Raw genomic sequence first — 23,006 nt, forward strand, 5'->3', positions numbered from 1 at the left:
ATGAAACACATATACATCCTAATCAAAATTGCAGAATGTAGGGATATGACATTTAGATTGTACCAATATTTTTCGTGTCTAGTCCTAAGACAAGTTAAACTATAATTTGTAATCAATTACTTGTGCGAATCGATCGTATTCTCGTTCGGTACATTTAATTAAGCAAACAATTAGATAATTGAGAGGTCAGCGTGTGATTCGTCCAGTCAATTGCCACTTACCGAGTGATTTAAAAGTGTCGCCCCGTTGTTTATTGTTACGAAACCTTACGCGTTCACACACTTCTGTATGTCATTTCATTTAAATAAGTATGTTTTAGTAGCAGCAAACAAAATTACTATAGAATAATAAAGACTTTAACTTCAAACTTGGCTCTATGTATTTTTAAGTAAGAAATCATATTATTCATGGTGTCATTAATAACGAGGCCTTTAAATATATTTTTGTTCTTTTCGGTACTTATTCATCTAATCTTAAGAGAAGGAAATTTGAAAGTGATTCTGTCTATCTACTGAATTTTTTTCTGTATCGATTTAGATAAAACTGATCAGGGCGATAAATATTTTTGTGATGTGGGTAGAGCTTTAGGAAAGAGCTGCTAATATCATTATGAAGAAAATTCTTCTTCTAATATAATTATTTAAATAAAATTCAAGTCACATAAAAAAATATATGTAAATAATCCTAAACCCATTCTATTAAAGGTGCCTTTATTTAACGGCACCTCATAAAGATGGCCGCCAGATAAATTGAAGGCACGTACCACGAGCCGTACGTGGGTACGAGCCAACAATAGCCCAATAAGCCGTAACATTATGATAGTTTTAGGTTTCCTTACACCTGCGCCCTTGTACGATGGTTTTTTATACATATCATGAATGTTTAAGACTGTAATTGAAAGGTTGTTATGACTTTCTGGACTATTATAGATGTTTGGATCTTCTTGGACTGTCTTTCCACTAGAACGAAGAAATCCGAGCCGTGTCAACAATACTAACATAATTATTATATAAAGAAACGAAGGAGCATAGTTTTAATACGATTTTATTAATAATATTACACCCTAGGTAAGGTTTTCTAAGCTTCATATAGGATTTGAGAAGGAAATCTTTTGGCCGAAAACGTTAGTCAAGCGCCGGACTTGCAAAAGTCAAGCTTAGTACAAACAACATGATAGTGACTAGAATGAATGATTTAATTCAGATTTCAAAGAGTAATAAGGGCGTATAAAACTTTTACCAATTGGAATTTAAGATTATCTTGATTAAATTGCGCGGGAAAAAGCCTGAATAAATAACAAGTCTTGAAGAAATTCCAAAGAAGTACCGAATTTACCTATACCAGCAGCAATCAGACAATCTAAGGGAGGGCAAATAAAACGTAATTCTTTGATTAAATCAGGGCACCTACGTCCAAATCGAATGAGTAACGAACGGTGTAATAAACTCCCCACCTGTACAAGTTTGCCATGTTAATTAATTTACCCCGGTTAACGGCAAATTTACCCCGAAAAATGTATTTACCCACGCGATTTTTATTTATACGAATATTTTTTAGCGAGAAGTCGGAATGGGGGCGCGTTTCGCCCAATATTATGGGGGGAATAACGTTTCTTTGTGAGATTTTATTAACGGTTTCACAGAATCTTTGGGTAAAAATTGTGTATTAAATTTTAAAAAGCTGTTAACAGAACAAATACTTGAGGAATAGAAAAAAATATTTGAAATATTTAAACGTGCAATTTCGAAAAAGGCGCAGCGTATATACCAAAACATAAACCCTTTACCATATTCAATTAACGTACCTATATAAAATGCTAAGGTTAAAACAACGGGAATTCAAAGAAGCCAGCTCGAAATTACGGCCTCTGCAAGCAGTGATGAAATGTCTAACAAACGACAATCAAATTGACGATAACATTAATTCCCAAGTAATAAAAGTAAGAAACTTCATAAGTTTTAAGAATTTCGTGCTACACATGTTTCTTAACATAGTTTCGCGTTCAATTTCCTGTCAATTTGACCCGTAATTGATTTCCGATTGACGTCAAATTAATCGTGTAATGCTTTGATTGTAGTTAGAATGGTTCTGAGGTTCTTGTGTCTTTGTACTTAGAGTAGTGTGATTGACAATATCCTTTGAAATGTGTGCTGTATGTATATGTATATGTCTTCTATGGTACCTAGATAGACACGTTCCACTCTCTATGGTTTTTAGTGTATGTTGTCGTTTTTTAAGAAATTGTGTCGTTTTAAAAGACAATTTTAGCACTGAAATTATTATAAAGCCGCAAGTTCGCCGCACTTCTACGAACAACTTTTTCAAAAAAATCGTTCGTACCTCTTAAACTCAATGTGAAATTTTTGCCTGAAATAAACCACAATAGCACGAACGTCGACGCATAATAAAAAAAAAACAGGTGTCTACGACAAACTTACTTTAAACCTAAAGAAATTGGTGCACGTTACATTGTTTTTATTCTGCCTTGCAGTAATATTATACGCGGCAGTAATATTACATTTAATATCATTACCAAATGCACTCATACTCAAAATTAAAGTACAAAATTACACAATTAGCACTAACACTATAGCCCAATATAACCAAGAATGTCTTCACTTACAGTGGCAATAGCAAAGTTCCTTTCCCGCATTAAATTTTTACTATCTCCTTAGAAAAGCCATTTATACGCTCTCCAGTCTCTCGACTACTCTCGACATTATCTTAATAAACTAACAGTTTAAACTGGTATTGTCTTAATCGTGACTCTGAAATGTAAAGTTAGCTCGACAGTAAACGACTAGAATTGCAGACTGCATTTTGCTATTAAAATCTATTATTTTTGACGAGCTAAACAATTGTCTTGTTTATGGGACAGAAATCTTTTGCTTTTATCATCATTATTGAGTGTTTAATTTATTTTAACAGTGAAGTGTCTTTTGACCAAATTTTCACATTTTATAGTTCAATACCAGTTTGAAGTCTTTTCTTCGTCAATAATATTATCTCTCACGTCTCATGTTTCTAGAATTAATCTTTAAAAAATATAACATAACTCATAACGAATTCATTCCTTCACATTTTCTGTAATATTTCAAATATAAATTCGTAAGCACTTTATTCTTCTTTTTATTTTAATTTAATATGATTAAGCGGCTTTAGGCCTATTCCTTAATTTTTATTTTAAAAACACCCTTAAGCAGCTTCCACAAGTATTACTTTGAAAAACTTTACATTTATTTATTTTTTAAACTCGTTGAAAGTAATAGTTAGATGTCAAATAAAGATATTAGTCACGAGGGACGGAGAGCCATCAGTCTTTCCTAATCTATCCCTTGGGGTCCCGGGGCCCCATGATATCAAAAACCTTAAAATCTCGCCAACAGGAAAATCACCGCTTTTTTATTAAAGTAAGTAGTCTGGTACTGGTCACTGTTTAGGGTTTTTCAGCAGATTTTTAAAACTTTATCGCTATCTTAGTAGGTTACTTATTTGCTGATTAACTTTGCATGAAATTCTACATCTAGATAAATATTATCCCGTAGAATGTGGGGATACAAAAATTTTCTATTATTAAAATAAATTTCTAATTATAGTAGTTCTTGATTGTTTATTCAAACAAAATGAAAATTCTTATACTAATTTTATTCTCATTATATAAGTAAGTAGATTCTATTCATAGCTGCAAAGAGGGCAGAGAGAGAGAGAGAGAGAGAGATTTCAAAATAAAAAGCACTCTTATATTGAGATACTATAAAAAGGAATTCGAACCTAAGTCAATAAATTATATTATAAAGCTTGGTTGCACTCCTCGTTGAACGTAACAAAAATAAATATGAAAGAGTCTCCGTAACGATAAATAAACATTTAAGATATTTGTTTGAAGTTCAATACTAATTTGTTTACGAAAACAAATAAAAAAAGCAATCTAATTGGTTTACAAACAACAAATCATTTGAAGGAATAAAGAAATCGTTTGGTGAAACATTTTCGCTTTTAATTTCCTTATAAAAATGCGGACCACAATTTATTTTTGGACTGGGCCACGGTTATCTTGTAAGAGGGGCTCCTACAACTGGGGCCCCATGCAAACAAGCATCATTTAGTGGTATGCTGATGATTTATTGGTTGATAGCCGTTTAAATTGAGACCATTCATCTTAATAATTTTACTACGCTTCTCTGTTCACACTTGTAATTCTTCTACATTTTCAAATAACTGAATTACTTATTGTAGTAGCTGTAAGTTGTCCTAAAATAACAAAATAAAAAAATAGATGGATAGATTTAAGTGTAATCATTTGATCAAAGCACGTTCAACCCTTGCTAAGTTGCTAGTAATTTACGTCACTGATTAGACACCCTCCTGCCTAACTATTGGTAAAGTATGTAGTGACCACCTTCGTATGACGATACGGTCTAATTACTGCATAGTTGTTAACGGAAAACTGCAGATGGTCAAAATATGGCGCTTGATCTATGTAAATATTATTATTCTGTCATCAGTAAAGGTTAGTCCTACTATACTTGACTTAAAAGATACATTTTTACTTGTATTTAATTGATGATAGTAGTGTGAACAACTCCATGATAAAGTCATTGAAGGTCGATTTTATCGTCCTCGTATACTATTAATTAAGGAAAAATTCATTAGAATAAATAAATGCCTGTCTCTCTGTTACTTAGGCTTATCACCGGCGAATTAGTGAATAGTTAAAAATCCGAGATCAATTTAGATTACTTTTTTTATATTCTACTAGTATAATACTACTAGTGCTATACTTCTATATACTACTAGTAGCTAACGAGATAAATACCTACATACAAATTCGTACATACTTTCCTCCCTATGTTACTTCGCCATCACAGTTTATTCGTTTATTTCCATAATACCATAATAGAGAGCCATAAAATTAATGGAATGAATACTGCTTTAGTTTACGCCTTCATAACTTAGAACAACGTATTATGATAGCTAGTTTATACAAAACTAGATTAACTTAACGTAATTGAGTTATATTTTCTAGTGCTTTTATATCTAGTGCCTAATAGCTGAGGCTATAAACTGACTATATTTTATTATTTGATATATACTTATCCAAGTAATCGTCGTATATTTTCTAATACCAGAATAAAGCAATCTCAAATTTGCGATAGTATCGATCCCGTATTGATCAAAAAACCAATATTTCGATATGTATCCGACCGTTTATTTCTCATTGATCTATCTAACTTCAACGAAAAATGCTCTCAAACCACTAAGAAATTCCTAATTAGTAAAACATAAATGCAAAAGAAGCAAAAGAAGTTTGAGGGCTCGTAGCAAGTGGCGTATTTTTATGTAGGTATATAGGTGTGTATATTGCATAAATGCATGTATCCAATACACTAACTATATTCCATAACACAAAATAAATTAATAAAAAACTTTTCTCTGTATGACTTCGCAGATATATGTGCGCAATGTGAACGCATAAAGTTGTCCACATTTCAGACGGTTTTACTCGTAAATATGGATTGTTTTCAAGTTATTCGCTAAAATATCTTTTCGGTTCCACAGAAGCTGAAATATGAACGCTACTCAGACGACTGCAATATTTATTTGCGCACTTTTCATGAATATTTGCGTTTATTTCATAAAAGTGTGCACGTGTTCTTTCACATACAGTCTTTGTAGCAAATTTAGCGGGTAAAATAATCAGGAAAACTTCCTAGAAAAGCCTTAAAACTAAACTTAAAGCACTATAAAGGGGAAGTTTTCTTTACTTTAACAATTTCCTTTCACAAAATTCCGCTTAGTCCGCAACTAAAATGCAAAGATAATTAAACTATTTTTCTCTGGCGGAGCGCTTTTAACCGATCGTATGTAGAACGCTGCATGCCTCTTTGCATTTCAAAGTGTGCAAATTCCACTGCGGAGAGCGTTTATCCCAGAAACGTAGAAAAAGGTCAATCAAGGTGCAGGATTTTGTCTAATCCTAGCTTGTCTGCAGCGAAAATTTATAGAGGATTAGCCCACACCAACGTACCATTTAGTTATTTAACAAGGACGCAACTTTAATTACTTAAAGAATGATCCTGCTTTAGGAAAATACAAAGCATTTTTTTGCAATATATTATAAAGAATGACATTTCTATTTTCAACAATGACTGGCATTTCCTTACCCGCGACAGTCGCATTAATCTTTCGCGAATCTAAAGCGTTAATTCAAATGTTCTCATCACATGACGAGTACATTTATCAAAGGCGGTAATTATCAGGAATTCACGCCGCAGTGTATTGTGATGCCGGCGAGGGATTAGATTGATCCCTGTTGATTCCTGTTTTGATTTATTTCGGCCTGCCCGGGGTAGTCGACACCTGCTGTCGAAACTCCACAATCCGATCATTTCACGGTTCAATTTCACACTGGGTAATTTTGGTGAACTAGATTCCGTGCCCCTGTTATGTAAAGCATGTATTCGATGACAGGGTATTCAATACCTTTGATAGACAGACAATGGGGAAACAAGATCATTATGATTTAATAAGTAGGTATTTTAGATGAAGCGTGTATAATAGAACTAACATGACTACATAACTAGCTGAAAAAGGCAGCTCCGCTTCCTTGCAAATGTAAATTTTCTTTTTTAGGGACTACTCGGGGTATTTAAAAAATATAATTTGATCCCAGATCTTGAAATCTTCATGCTTAATTAGATACAAATCGGTCTTTTTAGCTGAGATTTATATAAGTTATCGCATTTCTAGTATTAGTATAGATGTTACTTAAACTAGTAAAACAACAATGAAACTACAGACCACATTGAAAGATCCGTGTCTCAACAACAGAAGTAAACTTTCAAACACCCAAACACTTAGCGAAAGTACTCAAAGTCGAACTACAAAACATCTCACATACATCGAGACGGGGCACTTTCACGAAGCGATCGCGACAAACGTCCAAATGCTCTAAATGGTTCCAAATAAGTGTACTATAGTAATAGAAAGGCCGTGTAATCACAAGACAAGGGTATCCTTCGGGCACCGTTGTTGACGTACAATTTATATTACAGCCTACCCCACCTGAATAAAGTGCGAAATTTATTTCGTTCGACGTCGGACACCGTAATCGAATGGACGAGCCTCTAAATTATATTGGGACCGTTTTAACTACCTGTTTTCGATAGAATATGTTGGGTTTGAGACAAGGTGCTGACCACGATTCCGGCCTAGTAAGAACTGAATTTATATTATGTGAGACCAATCTACCAACCGTTAAATAGTTGTTACTGGTTAAAACTTAGCTGTATAATTTTCTGAAACAATAACTTTCAGGGTCCAGTATTTACTTGCCTTTTGAAACATGTAAAGAAAACTAAGTAGTGTCGCGAAACATTATCTGTTTTAAAGCCCATTGCAGTAACTATTTTCGTTGATGAAAGCGTTAGAATACAGATAAGCCACATATCAAATTGCATTTTAGACTACCAATTGAAATTGTAGCGAAGCAGTTTAATCATATTCACTGCAATAATAAACATGCTAAATTAGCTGAATGAAATTTTATCTAATGTTTACTTTGAATTCAAAATAAGCATAAACTAAAACATGTTTGATTACGCGGTATTTGTAAATGAAAATTAGTTTGTAATACATAAACATAGTACTGCAATATATCTTGTGTTAAGCTCGGCATTTACGTCAAACCGCCGTGTTAATTATACAACGGAAATGTCAGTGGAGTAGCAAGTCATTAGCTCAATCGATCAACGGAGGTTTGTCGAGTCAATCTGATTCCATGTCCCTTAGGCTCGGAGTTCGTGACGCATGACGGAATGGATGCGACCGGACACCGTCTAGGTAATTTCCCTTGACAATGGCTTGAGGTTGTCCGGTGTAAATTATAGGCGGGTCAGGTACCACGTTGGGCGCCAATACGCTTACGTAACTATCATTTTCGATATTGGGTCAACATGTTACGTTATACTATCTGTGTAATAGAAACCGCTCCAATATTCGATATATTTTACAAAGGTTGGTAAGAGTCCCACGGTAGGGCGCCAATATCGTAAACAGCAAATATAATGCCATCAAAAACATTCTGTAAAAACCTCAAGTCTCGCCGTAAAAAGTTGTGAGATCTATATAATACCAAGTCGATTAATCTATTTAGTCTCTACTTAAAGGACCTTCTGTCTTAAGTTATTACGTATGTTATTATCATGCCAATTTAAAAAAATACCTTTAAAACAAATAGACCGACCTGGCCATCGCATGATTTGATTATTAGTATGTATCACACTACACAGCACGACAAGAAGTTAATGCTCCTGAAATGTTAATGGCGAATTTGTGTTTTCTTGCGATGACCAAGTCGATCTATTTGTTTTAAAGGTATTTTTTTTTAAATTGGCATGATAATAACATACGTAATAACTTAAGACAGAAGGTCCTTTAAGTAGAGACTAAATAGATTAATCGACTTGGTATTATATAGATCTCACAACTTTTTACGGCGAGACTTGAGGTTTTTACAGAATGTTTTTGATGGCATCTCACTTCTTTTTGTAGAGCGAGCATAAGTCCAATTCGTATGGAAAGACGTTTTTTTTTTCATAATTCAACATATTTTCCTATGGGAATGTTGTTCAGTTTCATGGTCTAAATACCCTTACCCACCCTATACCCCCTCCCGTTATGCTTCATATAGTAGGTACCTATTTAAACCTATTTATTTTATTTTCTACAGTAATAATAATTCATTAACTGCAAATGTAACCTTGTAATCTTATACATTTATATAGGATTACAAAGTTATTGTTGCAGTTGGTGTATTTAGAAAACTGGACCGAAATTAGAAAATATTACATTTTTCCCATAATTAAGACACTAAACCCTATTTGTATTCAAAATTTTAAGCTTCTAAGTCTGCTAGAAGTACCTTAGACTTTTGATGATCGGTGAGTCAGTGAGTCAGTGAGTCAGTGAATCAGTGAGTGACAAAATTCAAAATTCTAACAAGTTGTCATTCGTAAACTACTGGTTCAAATTGACTGAAATTTTAAATATACCGTGTTTATACAATGACTGATTAGTTGCTGAAAATCCAGGCTTCTTGTTTTATCCACAACGAAATTATAGGGGTGTCAAAAATAGCCCGAATTGCTTCGAGAAAAGGATGTTACGGCCGTGCCGCTTTTTTTTTGCTCGACTTGCGGGGGCACTTCCGTGCCCCCAGATAAATCGCGCTCAATCACCGACCTTGTTCAAACATCGGCGAAATGAAACAATTGTTTGCCGTTTCTCGCTTATGACACACGCCACGTGCTCATATGTCAACCATTACAGGGGGGAGGCGTCACGACGTCTTTATTACACGAACACAAACAATCAAGCATCGACACCTACGCGTAAAACCTTTACAAACATATAAAAATAAATGACGCTCGTTCTCTCAGAACGCAGTTTTCCTCGTATTTTCTTAACTTAAAGATTCCCAACATAAGACGCTAATGAAAATGGACCGTGTAGGAGAGACCATGAATATTTAAAAAGGTTAAGTAGGTTTTTACGAAGGTTTTTTATGATAATAAGGTAGGCAGGGTTGATGACGTGTGATAGATTGGTGGCTTTGAATCTGGCGAAGTGTTGATAGATAATTTCATTCGGGAATTGCGAATTTATTGCTTGAAAACAGGGATGTAAATGTTGAAAAGTTTTTAGGGGAGGTGTTAAAAAGTTTTGCGTGTTAACTGATTAGGCAAACGAGGGGTACTCGCGAGATAAAAGCCTACTTATTTAGCTTCTTTACTTAGCTTTAGGCTATGTATTTAGGTATATTTTATGAGGGTAAAAGGTTGTTAGTATCTTAACATATTGAGGCCGTATTCAATGTAATACTAAATAGTACCCGCAGTAATCTGAAAGATCTTACTAAAATCGGATTATCGAATTTGACTGACTCTACTTAAAATAAATGAAATCCACATTCATTCGATTCAATTGTCAGTGAAATTAAATCTTGAGGCAAGACAATAAAAAATAAAGTTAATTCAATTTTTAAAGTACATAGATTGTAAAGGGAGCAAAGTAACTATAGAAAGGGACTAACAGTGATCAAATTAAACTTAGCAAACAAGTGAGTAGGGGCTTACACGTGTAACACTATACAATATTAGTATAACGTATTGTTTACGTGAACTTGTAACAAACAAACAAAACTTTCTTTATCATATTAGTATAACAAATTGCTAACATGTTCGGGAATAGGATTCCTGCAAGGGGAACTTTTATTGCTTAGGTTTTACGTTTTCGCGCAAAAAAGGTTTTATCCTATTGGTAGAAGGCCCGCCATCTTCTTTTTCTTGTTTATCCTGTTATGTAGTAGTCGTATTTTTCTTCTGAAGTATTGATGATGGAAAAAAGTTATATTATCCTTTTATCGATGTCGGTGAAAGGATATGCAAAGTGGGTATTTTTATGGCTTTACTTTGTAAGCTAGTTTTAGTAGAAGACATGTAAAATATTGTTAGAAATAAGTTTATGTTTTTCTAGCTAATATGTTGTAGTTATAACTGGAAATTGTATTTGCGAAAAATATTAAAACACTTCAAGTTTACGAGAATTGAACCGCATTTTATTACTTCTGAAAACAGTCTTTATCTCGATGCTCAAGTGTAAACACGCTACTGAGAAATGATTTAATTAAAATGAAAAACTATTTCCAGAAGTAAGAAAAACAAGCTCTTACTAGAAAAATCTTTGTACTTTTTCATATTATGTTCACCTTTGTAAAAGAGCTTACAAAAACAACACAAAAACTTTAAACCACAAAGGGATATAAAACTTAACTATACATGAGCCATAAAAATGGTTGCTCAAACTTCTCCATCGCGCTATTAATCAGGAAGGCTAAGTAAAACTTCGAGAATGACTATGTAAATATTAAATAAATTGTACTTTCCCAAGTTCTGGAACTAGTTAAATAAATGTAGGCATTCATATTACTTGTATTTAAGGCGCTTATAGCTTTTGAGCTCACTGGTTGTACGGTCTGCAGGTTAAGCAACACTTGGTGCGGTGATTCTGTAGATGGGTGGCCGCTGGTATTTGATCTGAGCGTTTTACTACGTGCTTTGAATGCCACGTATTAAGTCAGACCCGGTAGCGCTCTACCTCTATCGACTAGCATAACCGACTAGTTATCAAAAAAATTGTATGAAAATCTGATCAGCGCCTCTAGAGGAAACCGTAGGAACTATTAATGCAGTACATTTGAAATGTCAAACTGTTGATACTCGATAGTATAGAATCGTGCTACAGGTATAGTCGATTAAGTCACTAGGCCACCTAAACTACATAGTTGGGCACTAGGTTTACAACTATAAGATAAAAAAAAAAACTTAAATAAATGTAAGTCAGAATTAGCTTTCAGGTTAGAACCCCTGAAATGAGGTTCGCAAATGGAAATCAAATAATCGGATCTTGGTTTCCGACGGGTTAGTTTCAGCCGAGGGTTTTAATTCGTTACGTCAACTAGGATTAATAAGATCACGTCTCTAAAAGGGTAGGCAGAGATGTAATCATTCTAGGATTTTCGATGTTTGCTTTTCTAAATAAATAAGTAAAATAGTATTGGAATCGTAGTTGGCGTCAGTTTTGTAAATTGGAAAACGTCTTTTTCGGTTTTTATGATTATCTGATTAATTTTCTTATGCTTATAACATTACGCCCGTGACAGCACATGTGACCACAGAGGCAGTCATCATCATGATCAAGGGTCTATCACGTATCTCAGTTGCCACTATGCTGCTATATCTCACGAAAGTTACTATACTGTACATTGTTTTCTCTCTTAGATTATAATGATTCACACGTTACGTCAAAGCAGCAATGTACTGAATAGTGACCATCAATTTGACGTACACTAGTAGTTAACTGGTTTGTGTCAGAATTCCTTAGTCTTTTTAGTCTGGGTTCGCATTCTACCTTACAAAGAACAGTTTCTTCAATCACTAGTCTTAAAAACAATAAAAATAAGAAAAACATTGTGTTTCCACTGCGGTATTTAGGATAGCTGTTTTAATTGACTTTTTACCCTAAACTGGGGAGGAAAAAGTAAAATAATTGGTAGAGGGGCTTTTTTATTTGGCAACATTCTTTCGAACTCGTTGTTTTATCTTTTAATTTGTAACATTCTTGAAGACAATCGGTTTCCCTTAGTTTTTAGATAAAGGAGAGTGTACATTGCTACTTTTGTTCGTGATACTTTTTGGCAAGTGCTACGAACTGTTCGTGGTAAGTGAAACTTTTACTATTTCTTTATGCTTTGCGTAGTTGCAGTTTGACAATAGCAGGCCGAAGTTTGGTAACATGCCCATGATAATACTATTAGATGGAACCATACCATTTTCACCTTCAGATAGACATACGTGATGTTGTAAAAAAGATAAGTGAAATAATACTTTCTAGAAATCTTCTAGAAATTGCTACGAAACGCAATTTAGAATCAGTAGTTTTTTTTAAGCATACGTTTGCCGTTATTAGGTGTAGATACAGGCTTACGCTCAAAGTTCTGTTACAAATTGATACTCTAATATGTATTCACCGTAATTTAAATCTTCTTTGAATGAAGTTATCGCCAGTAAAAAGTTTAATTGGCCGGTGAGGCCGAGCGCAAGGGTCGGGGGAGCCAGTGAAAAAAATATCTTCAAACTTTAAATGAGCCTTGTCTCCTTCAAGGAGTGAATTTGTAGTGATACTTACAAATTAAACTGTAGGAATCAGTTGGTAAAGATGTGAAAGAAATTCGTTTCTGAAAAGTAAAGAAATGGGGAAGAAAAATTCGGAGATTTTGTCTTTGCTGGTTGTTGATTTTATGATCAAAGAACGCAGAAGATTGTATTATATATGGAAAATAATAAGGAAAAGAAACGTTTATAATTATCGAATACAGATGTGTTTGTTTTCTTTACGGAGAAACATGAAGTGTGTTACATACTTCAGTATTTGCAGTTATTAGCAATAGAAATAATAATAATAGAATAGCAATATTTAATAATTAATTAGCTATAGAAAGTAGTGCCACAATTTGAATATGAAATAAAAAGAAAATGCATTGCATTATAATTATAAGATACGTAGGATTTCTGTATGTTTTAGGAACGGACTTCCGTTCTTAAAAAAGGTAGTAATATTTTTTTTTCCGTTTTTTTTTCTGTATGCCATATACAAAACTACTAATTGTAATATAATATTATTATAAATAATTAATTAAAGCTGCGAATGCTTCAACACAACCCTTCGAAAAAAAGCCTAAAGTTTTTCAGTACCTAGTCTTATTTTCGTCTAGCAGTTTCGACATAGACATAGAGCCTCATCAGTTCAAAGCTCTAGCAATAAAAGTGCTTCAGCTCCGTCCTGAAACATGCAGTTTGTGGTAGAATTACCACAGAAATGTGCTATTTAAGCACACTAGAGGTAAAATAAACGGCCTTTGTAAGACATCTGAATACTATGTACAAAACCACTTATTAAAATTATAAATAATGTATCATCATAAATAATTAAACATCGCTGCGAATGTTTCACCACAACCCTTCGAAAAAAAGCCTAAAGTTTTTCAGAAGCCTTATTTTCGTCTAGCAGTTTCGACATAGACATACAGCCTCATCAGTTCAAAGCTGTAGCAATAAAAGTGCTTCAGCTCCGTCCTGAAACATGCAGTTTGTGGTAGAATTACCACAGAAATGTGCTTTAAGCACACTAGACGTAAAATAAACGGCCTTTGTAAGTTGTAAGAGCTATTTAAATACAGCTGGTGCGAGGAGCTGGATAGGTTTCGGTAGGAGCGTTTTAAAGTTGCTTGCCGGGTTGGTAATGTCTAAGGTGACTGTACACTTTGAGCGGAATCGAGTCGATTTTAGGTTTCAGCAGCGCGATTCTTTACAGTCGGTCCTATCGAGTATCGAGAGGTTGACAATTAAAGTGCAGCAAAAATGGTTCTCTGCAGCGCCCGCTAGAGGCGCTGATCACATTTTTACACAATATTCCTTAACAACTAGCTGGTTTTCGATCGATAGTGGTAGAGAATCATGCTACTGTTCTACTATTCGGTGAGGAAAATGTGCACTGTTTTAGGTACCCCGGAGTAGATGTGAGCTTTGTTTTCAAGAGTGCTGGTAAAGGTCGACAGGTGTTTGAAGCAAGTAAGTTAGAGTACTTAGTTGATGTACGCTCCGCTTCTGTTTTAATGAGTAAATAAATGAAATATTTTTCTTATCAAGTAAATAATGTCCTTAAAGCCTGCATCAGAAACTTAATGCCAACGATGTTGTACTTATACATACTATGACTGAATGGTTCTGTGTAATAGAAGACATGAGAGCTTTAAAAATAATATTTTTGTAGATAACTCACTGTATGGTAATGGATTTCAATAGTCCGTGTATTAAATTATCTGTGAGATAAAATACATTTTTAGAATGGATGACACATGCACATCCGCCAGATTACGCACCGGTATATTAGATCATTTTTATGAATTGTTTATTACGCTCCAGTTTTTATAAAACCTAGTACAGACAATACTTCCTCAACAACTACTTTTTGTTAATTGACGAATAAGAAAAACTTTAAAGCTATCGATCACTTTGACAATAACATAAGGGTCCAAGTCTTTACTAATACTTATTTTATAATAGAATACTATTAACATCGACCGACATGTCTTTTAATGAGATAATGAAATCTATCTATCTGGCTTTTTAACTTCTACATACATGCCTATTTGAGGTAAAAATATCTTAAAAATCCAAATTTTCAGTTAAATAATAAAATGCAAAGAAATTTTTAGAGTTACATTATGATCGTATGATACATATTTTTCAGACCTCATTCACGGGGCAATAGGCTTCCTGCCCATAATACATCAATATATCTTACGAGGTGTCTAAACATCTCTGCTATATTGTCTAGACATAAGTACATTCTGCCAATACAGATCGTTTAGTTAAACCGCAACAGCACACAACCCAATTAAGCCGCTAAGGGCTCTTTCAATTTAGCCGTATCGTGTCGGACCGCAGCAGTGCCGAAACGGTGCGTTTGTCGTACGGTGCACGGACGGTCATTTATTTTCATACAAATCGCACGGTGCGGCAACTGTGCGGTGTCGGTACCGAGAACGCACGACGACAGGACGGCAACGTCGCAAGCTCCACGTGTTCATTTCGCTGTTGAATAGTGCGGTGACTAAACGTGACAGCTAATTTCATTGAATTTTCATGTTTATTATTTGCTTAAAATGGATGATATAGACGTGGAAGAATTTATAAATGAAATTGAATTATTGAGTAATTCGTAGAAACATTCTCTTGACATTCTTAAGTAATTAAAAAATTTGCTTGGGTCTTGTTTTAACCTAGGATAAAGAATATGGAAATCACCAAAATTACATGTTAATGAAAACATCGGTAGTGTTCTTTTACGGGCGCGGCGTTTTTGTTTCTGTTTGATATTTTTTAACAAGAGCACTAACAGTAATGTTTCTTCGTCAGAGTCCATGGCTACACTGCTGTCACATGAATTTAAAACAACACTAACATACAAACGCACGGCAGTCAGATACGCTTTCAATTTAGGCGTTTGGTGTCGGACGGCTAACGTACCGCAGCGTTACGGCAGCGGGCTATAACCAGCGGCACGGTTAACGTGCGGCAGCCGTACGACACGAAACGTCTAAATTGAAAGAGCCCTAAACGTCTGTAACGGTCGCATGTCTGTACCAATCCTAACTGTTCCATGTTGGCAAAACGCCAGTGTTGCCAGATTATCATAAAACTCAATCGATAAACGTGACGAATCTCTCGGTCAAGGTTTTACGATGTTGCCATAAAAATAATTAGGACGCTATTTGAGTTACTAAAGATAGAAAGATCGTGAAAAAGTAAGGTATTTTTTTACAGAGTTAAATATTTTCATTGTTGCCTTTTATACCTAAGAATAAGAATAGGCGCAGTGGTTTAGGTCACCACGCCGCAACCATTGCGTCGGGAGGTCGTGGGTTCGATTCCCACACGGGACAATTATTTGTGCGATCCACAAATAATTGTTTCGGGTCTGGTTGTGCTTTGTGTCCGTTGCTTGTATGTTTGTAAAAGTCCCCGCGACACAAGAGCAATTCTTAGTGCGGGAGTTGTCTCTTTTAAACAAAAAAAAAAAGTAAGTCATTCCCACGATTTAGGTACCGAAGGAGTTTAAAAATGAGTTTGTTTTGGCATATAGAAATCTGTTTTTACCTGTTATGCAATCTGATGGATGCTGGAAACACGTATAGAGATAAAGATTGGCTTACCTAAAAACAAAGAGAAAATTTATTACAACAATATTCAGATGATGACAGAGTGATGAAATGACATGCTTTCGGTGTGAGCATTTTAGACCGTATACAGATACATTTGTGAAATAAAAATGTTACAAATCTAAGATCCATTAGAATAAGTCTAGATCATAGGTAAATAGGGGTAATTAACAATTCAAAATTTCAAACGCCTGCTTAGTCACTGTAATTACTACACTGCGATTTCATTTTTGGGCCAAATTGTCGCGGCTTTATAACATCTGGTTACCGTCAAACGCACATTTATACCTATCTCTGATTGCATGACCGTATTCATCCTAATTCATTGACAAAAAAACTTGATAACAATCATAACTAAAAATACTGATAAGGAAAGTTATCTTATCAAATAGAACTGAATGAATGATATTATTTTAACCTGAGAACAGTTTCGACAGATAACGGACCAAATAGACAGACAACATAATGTTACCCATTTTATAAATATAGCGTTACTAGCGGACCCGACAGACGTTGTCCTGTCTACACGTCAAAAAAACATTGTCCAGCGGACAAAATTGTGAATCTAAACCATTCTCAGATCCCCTTGAACAAAAAATTTCATCAAAATCGGTCCAGTCGTTTAAGAGAAGTTCAGTGACATATACACTTACAGAAGAATTATATATATAAAGATTACTTATCGCATTAATTTGGCTTTACTTTTGCTGATTAGATAGTAAGAATCGATAGGAATATCACAAATACTGATTTCCACAGAAATCGGTATAAGATATTTATGAACTAATGTATTTAATTTCGAAGCTTACATAATAGCCTTTATCAGGTCATGGTAAGATAATAAATAGTGTTTTTCTAATTATTTTATGTTATCTTTAAACTGATTAGGACCGCGAAAAGATAATTTACGAGACGTTGTGACGACTCCAAGTTTCTTCTAAGTTATTTAAAGATATGAACACCACTATAAAGCTCCCAACACCCAGCTAGAAAGAACAGTGACACCTATAACTGAGAACTTAGGAGTCATTAGGAGGAAAACACCTTTCCCTCCTCTAATTTGACTTCCCCCAAAATCATGTCGTACCACGGTCCAAAACGCGTGTATCTACTAGTCAAAAATTAACATAATCTTACAGAATTGAAAAGCAGGGATCAGAGCTTATTGCAGGCGTGGGAGGATTCTCAATTTAGACAGGATATTTAATAATTTGTGTTTCGTTAGAGTGACGCCACATTTGTTTGTTGCGTCGTCGCTGCGTTAACGCTACGTCGTTTCTTATATGTTTTAAATGAAACGTCACATGCGTTGCTACCTTGCATTACCTGCATATAACAACAGATTGATGGACGAGAGGCTGTGAGGTTGATTTCAGTTACGGAGTGACTAAGATAGCATATATAGACAGTAGAAATTGTTCCTCTGCTAGAGAATCAATGCATCATGCTCTAGCGCTACGACATCCTGCGAAGTCGCAACGCATACGAAGCTACAAAACTGCGCGACACTCGCGAAACTCGTGTCGACATTCTACTCAGACGCTTTAACAAATATATGAGATTCGTAGACACATGACGTAGGTAACGTTGTTTCGTAGCAGCAAACATTGTGTTGATCCGTCGCGACGACGCACCGCACTGATGTGGCCTCACCTTAAAGGCTCAGGGTAAAAGAATTCGTGCTCCAACTTCGCAGCGCTCTTACAAGTTTAATGAAGGAGATTTTAATCTTCCAGTAAATTTGGAAATTCGAAACTTTTTGCAGACAATGTAACGGTTTTTATCGGATTTCGATTTTAGCGGATGATTCAGTTCATTTTTAATTTCCGAGACTTTATGTTAGCTGAAAGGTTTTATTAATTTATGGGTTAATCGTGCATTTATAATACTTTTTACATTACTGAGTGTAAAAAGTTCAACCAATGTTGAACCTACTTATTCTGTGTACAAAAAAAAACCTCACTGGTTTTAATTCAGATTACTTTCGATGTAACATCTATGTTATAATAATATATTAATTATAACTCTATAATGTATATATAACTTTTATACCGCATTTCTTCACTAGTCAAGATATTTATAAGCACCGTTTTTATATTCAATTCCAAACACCTTTTCCCACCAGCCGTAAGTAAATAAATCTACTTCGACACTTGAAACACTTACAACTTAGAAACTAACTATACAACCAGTTCAGCACCTGTTGAATCCCAACAACACACTAACTAACTACAAAGTTCAAGTTTTATATTCCATGCAAAAGTTTATATACACTTTCACTATAAAATATTATAGCTAGATTATTCACGCAGTTCCGCCTACTTAGTTTTATAAACTACAGGAATACTAACTAATGTTTACGGCTTCACCCACTGCTCTTTATTTGGTATTGACTTTCTTCTAGACGATTTATCACTATGTCAAATATCCATTATCCATCTATTATAACTTAAAAGAAGAACAAACAAACACAAGTTCTCTCTTTATAAAGTAAGGATTGAGATAAAAAATGATTTAAGGAAGTTTCCCATTATTTACTAATTCGGTCCATTAGCTAGAGAAAAACCCAAACGTAGTGTGTTATCAGTGAAATAATTAAAATTAAGCAGGAAATACCCCACGCGTGAGCAAAGATAACTTTAAAATAAACGTTTTTTATCTGTTTGTCTGCGACACTGAGCGAATTGTTTTCACATTTACTTCACACTATAAAGTGTATATAGTCCGGTAACTATGTAGAAAGCCTTGACATGCACAATTCATGTAGATTATAAATAATAATGATGTGTTTTTCCTACCTAAAGTTCCTGTACCAAACAGGCCACGGTCACGGTAAGTCTACGGCTCTCTGATGTTCGTAACTGTGGATTTTTGATACCTCTATCAACCGCGAACCTAGCATACAAGACTCTCTACTAAGTTGACTGAAGAGTAGACTGTTTTCACTTTTGTAACAAGATAAAACTATTACATTATACATATATTATATGAATTTACAGCAATAGGTGAATGGAATGATCGAACTCAAAAGAGAAGCAGTGACAACATGAGATAATAAAATGCTTATGTTATTTTCATATATTATACTAGTGAATATATAACGCTTAAAAAGAGACCACAATTCGTTACCTTTTGCACTCCAAATAATAAACTTTATTATTCCAAAAACTAACACAAATATACACACAATTATATAAAAAAAAAACAAGTACAATCCTTCATAAAACCACTTATTAATGTCCACAAAACAGTACACTAACATATAAAATGAATCACATTAAATAATCACGTTAGTTCAGACACACTGACGTGTTACTTTCGTCACTGACTGTTACACGTAATGTATCGAGCGGCTAATTCGACAGTTATCAGCAGGAAGAGCGATTGTATTATCATATTGTAGTTTTTGTATTAGAGTGGGGGTGTAGATCAAAAAACTTCCTATAATGACGTGGATAAAACAATGTTAGTATGAATGGAAACCATTGATGAGTAGTACTGGTAATAACTACATTTATAGAGATGTTTCGTAGGTGTTATTACAGTTTATATATTTTTGTCATAATTAGTTATTTATACATAATAGTACGGCTAAAATAAAAATATTTAATAATTTACAAGTTATTCAATGTTGATTATTATTGAACTGCATATATAAATTTCTACGTAATTGCTACTTATTTACGTTAAACGTCACTAAACGGTAGAGTTAAAATTGGCGGAAAGATGTTGTCTTCTAAAAAAGAAATAAGAAATACAATTTAAACGACTATAGAAAAAATAAAAAGCACATTAAGCCTACGGTGTATGCCTCCCATCTCTATTTGTTTTGTTGTCATACTCATCAACGCATAAGAGTCACACTTGCCATAAAATAAATTCGAAACTTTGCTTATGACTTGGAATTCATTTGAAATTGTTTTACTAGTTCAGTAGTACAATACAAATATTATCGCGTTGACACTATCAGTGGTAATTTAAAAATAAGTAACACAATTTAGTGATAAACGATAAGCGTTAAATCACATACGGTTAGAAGTGATAGCGGATAAGAAGCGATAACATCGGGACTTCTGATAACATACCGAGTAAAAGATCGATATCTTTTTAACACAATTTTGTTAAAGCGGCAGTTTTTAGTAAAAAATGATTGTGTTTTTCACTTAAAATATAGCATATTTTGTCCTTTTTTGTACACCGGCCTTAAACTATGTAAAACATACATAAAAAAGTCAATTTTCTACAGACAACACGGTAAATTTCTTTTTAAATATTGAAAAAATGGATGCAACAAGGTGAGCGATGACCACAAAAAATAAATTATAAAACAATATTGGCGTTCGATACACAATACAGTTACTGACGTAAATTTCAAGCGGTGATACACGTAAAATAATAATTAAACCGTCGGTATACAAAGAGGTTTAATTAAATCTAACTATGCATGCAGGTATCCCAGAGATATTTCATAACTGGAACGAAATTTCGCGCCAAAAATGTCACATGTGACAGCCCGCCATATTGAAATCACGGGAATTTTCCAATAGAAATCTGTGTGTTGAATATTGAATAGGCACAGGTTTAATTAAGACTGGTGTAGGTTTATTTATTTTCAAACTGATTGAGCGTTGATCAAATTAGTTTTATAAATGTCAGTTAAGTTAAGTAAGCTGATCAACTATGAAATAATATTTCATTAATATTTCCGTGTAAGTAGATATTGTATCGAGTGACGGGCACATGTTGGTTATTGGAAGATTTATCTACTTATTACGATAAACGAATGCTCTGAAAACCAAAAACCATATCTATAGGAATTATTCTCGTTCGGCAGTTTCTAATATTAATATGCATAAGTTTTACAATTTATAAAGCTCTAATCGTATAACGAATCTACAAAATGAGGTGATAATAAATGCATTTAGTCCTTAAACTTAATTAACAGTAGTATAATTTCAGCATTAAGTTTAAACCTCTTTTTATTTTATCATCCACAGAGGAGGGTTAACACCTCACTTAAATTATGTTAACTATTAAAAATAATGGAAATTTACGAGGATAGCCGTAACCTCATATTTTAAGAGAAATTACAAATTTTATAGTAAAGCGTGGAATAACCCATGTCTGGATAAAAAAATGGCTTTGCAAGTTTATACTATGATTTCTGCCTTATAAAAGCAGAAGCTCGAGAAATCACAGAAACGACAAATCCAGAATATTTAAACATGTCTTTTGCTCCTGTTTTATTCGTACTTTTTGCTGTACTGTTCGCAAGCACGCTTTGCGCCACAGTCCATTACTTTTCGAAGTAAGTAATCAATTTACGTTCAGTTCCACAATAACAATAAAATCAAATAGACAAAATGCAGCGCCATGCAATCCAATTGCAAATATTGTTCACCAAAACAAAATCTGTTCAAATATTTCATCAGCAAATTCGGGGAAACAACAAATAAAGATAATTTCAACGTTTTTTCATAGTCGATTTCATCCCGTTTTTGATGAACGTCTAATGAAGTGAGAGGAACGCAATTGGTACTCCTGGCATTCTCACCATCCCTTTTGTGAGAAGAAATTTGATCGGTAATTTTTGGCCCCATAGAGAATGTCTACACTTTACCTTTGATTGCTTGTCATAAAATAATCAACTTTATTACGTAGCCTTTAATTTTAAAACGGCGTCAATCAAATTTGAAGGCTTCGTCCCGTTGAAATATTCCTAAAGTCGCGGTGGTTTTCGTAACTTCTATACCGAAACTTTTACCGGTTCTTTGGACACCGAATTTCTATATAGAATTAGTTAAATAAATTTAAATTTTGGTTGTACAAAGTAAATTGAGGTTTTGTTGAAGCCGAGGTCTAATATAATACAAATTCAATCAACGTTTGAACTGTTAATATGGAAGTTGATAACAGAAATAGGCTCATTATCAATAGTGAATGTCGCTTATCGCAACTTCCAGTCATTGCGGTCGGAATTTCGTGGTACGTACAGGAAGGCATAACGTGTTAAACTATCATTTTGGTGTTGTTATCGCCGCAATACAAAATTATTTTCGTAACAATTTGAAATTTTAGATATGATCAACAATATTTATGCAGTTATTGTTCACCACATGAAGCACACGTCAAATTGTTTACATCATCTAATTTCAAACGGGTATTACAGCTTACAACCACGGCTAGTTACGGCTATGCCGAAACGTCAATCAATCTAAAGTGAAATATGATGATTACTTTCGCGTTGCATGTTTATTATACAAAAGTACGTGGACATGCATTTTAACATGGATTGCCTTTTGCCAAGTTTACTAGTACTATTTTTAATTGCTTGTTAGGTCATATGCAACATAGTAACATTGCTTAGCATTCAAAATGAGCTGATTGCCTCTGGGGCGTAGTAATTTAGGTCCCCACGCCGCTACCATTGCGTCAGGAGGTCGTGGGTTCGATTCCCACACGGGACAATTATTTATGCGATCCATAAATATTTTTATTTTGGATGAGGTTGTACTTTGTGTTCGTATGTTTGTGAAAGTCCCTACGACACAAGAGCAATTCTTAATGCGGGAGTTGTCTTAAAAGAAAGTTAAACGAAAGTTCCAAAGATAAAAGAAAAAATGCAAAATTTAAATTAACAATTACTACGCTACCTACTTGATTT

General features: G+C 34.2%; 1 protein-coding gene across 2 annotated transcripts in view; it reads right to left on the reverse strand.

Annotated features, from left to right (window-relative positions):
- The window catches only part of LOC142979261 (beta-1,4-N-acetylgalactosaminyltransferase bre-4-like), a 254,522-nt gene that overhangs the window by 39,037 nt on the left and 192,479 nt on the right, over positions 1–23,006 (reverse strand). The window contains exon 1 of one of the 2 annotated variants that reach the window (XM_076124093.1): positions 19,472–19,496. The exons of the other annotated variant lie outside the window; for it this stretch is intronic. The gene's annotated coding sequence lies outside the window, so the exon portion shown is untranslated. Of the gene's footprint in view, positions 1–19,471; positions 19,497–23,006 lie in introns of those variants that run through there. 2 annotated transcript variants of the gene reach the window in all.

This window comes from Anticarsia gemmatalis, chromosome 16 (genome assembly GCF_050436995.1).
Source record: "Anticarsia gemmatalis isolate Benzon Research Colony breed Stoneville strain chromosome 16, ilAntGemm2 primary, whole genome shotgun sequence".
In the NCBI taxonomy this organism is placed as follows: Eukaryota; Metazoa; Arthropoda; class Insecta; order Lepidoptera; family Erebidae; genus Anticarsia; species Anticarsia gemmatalis.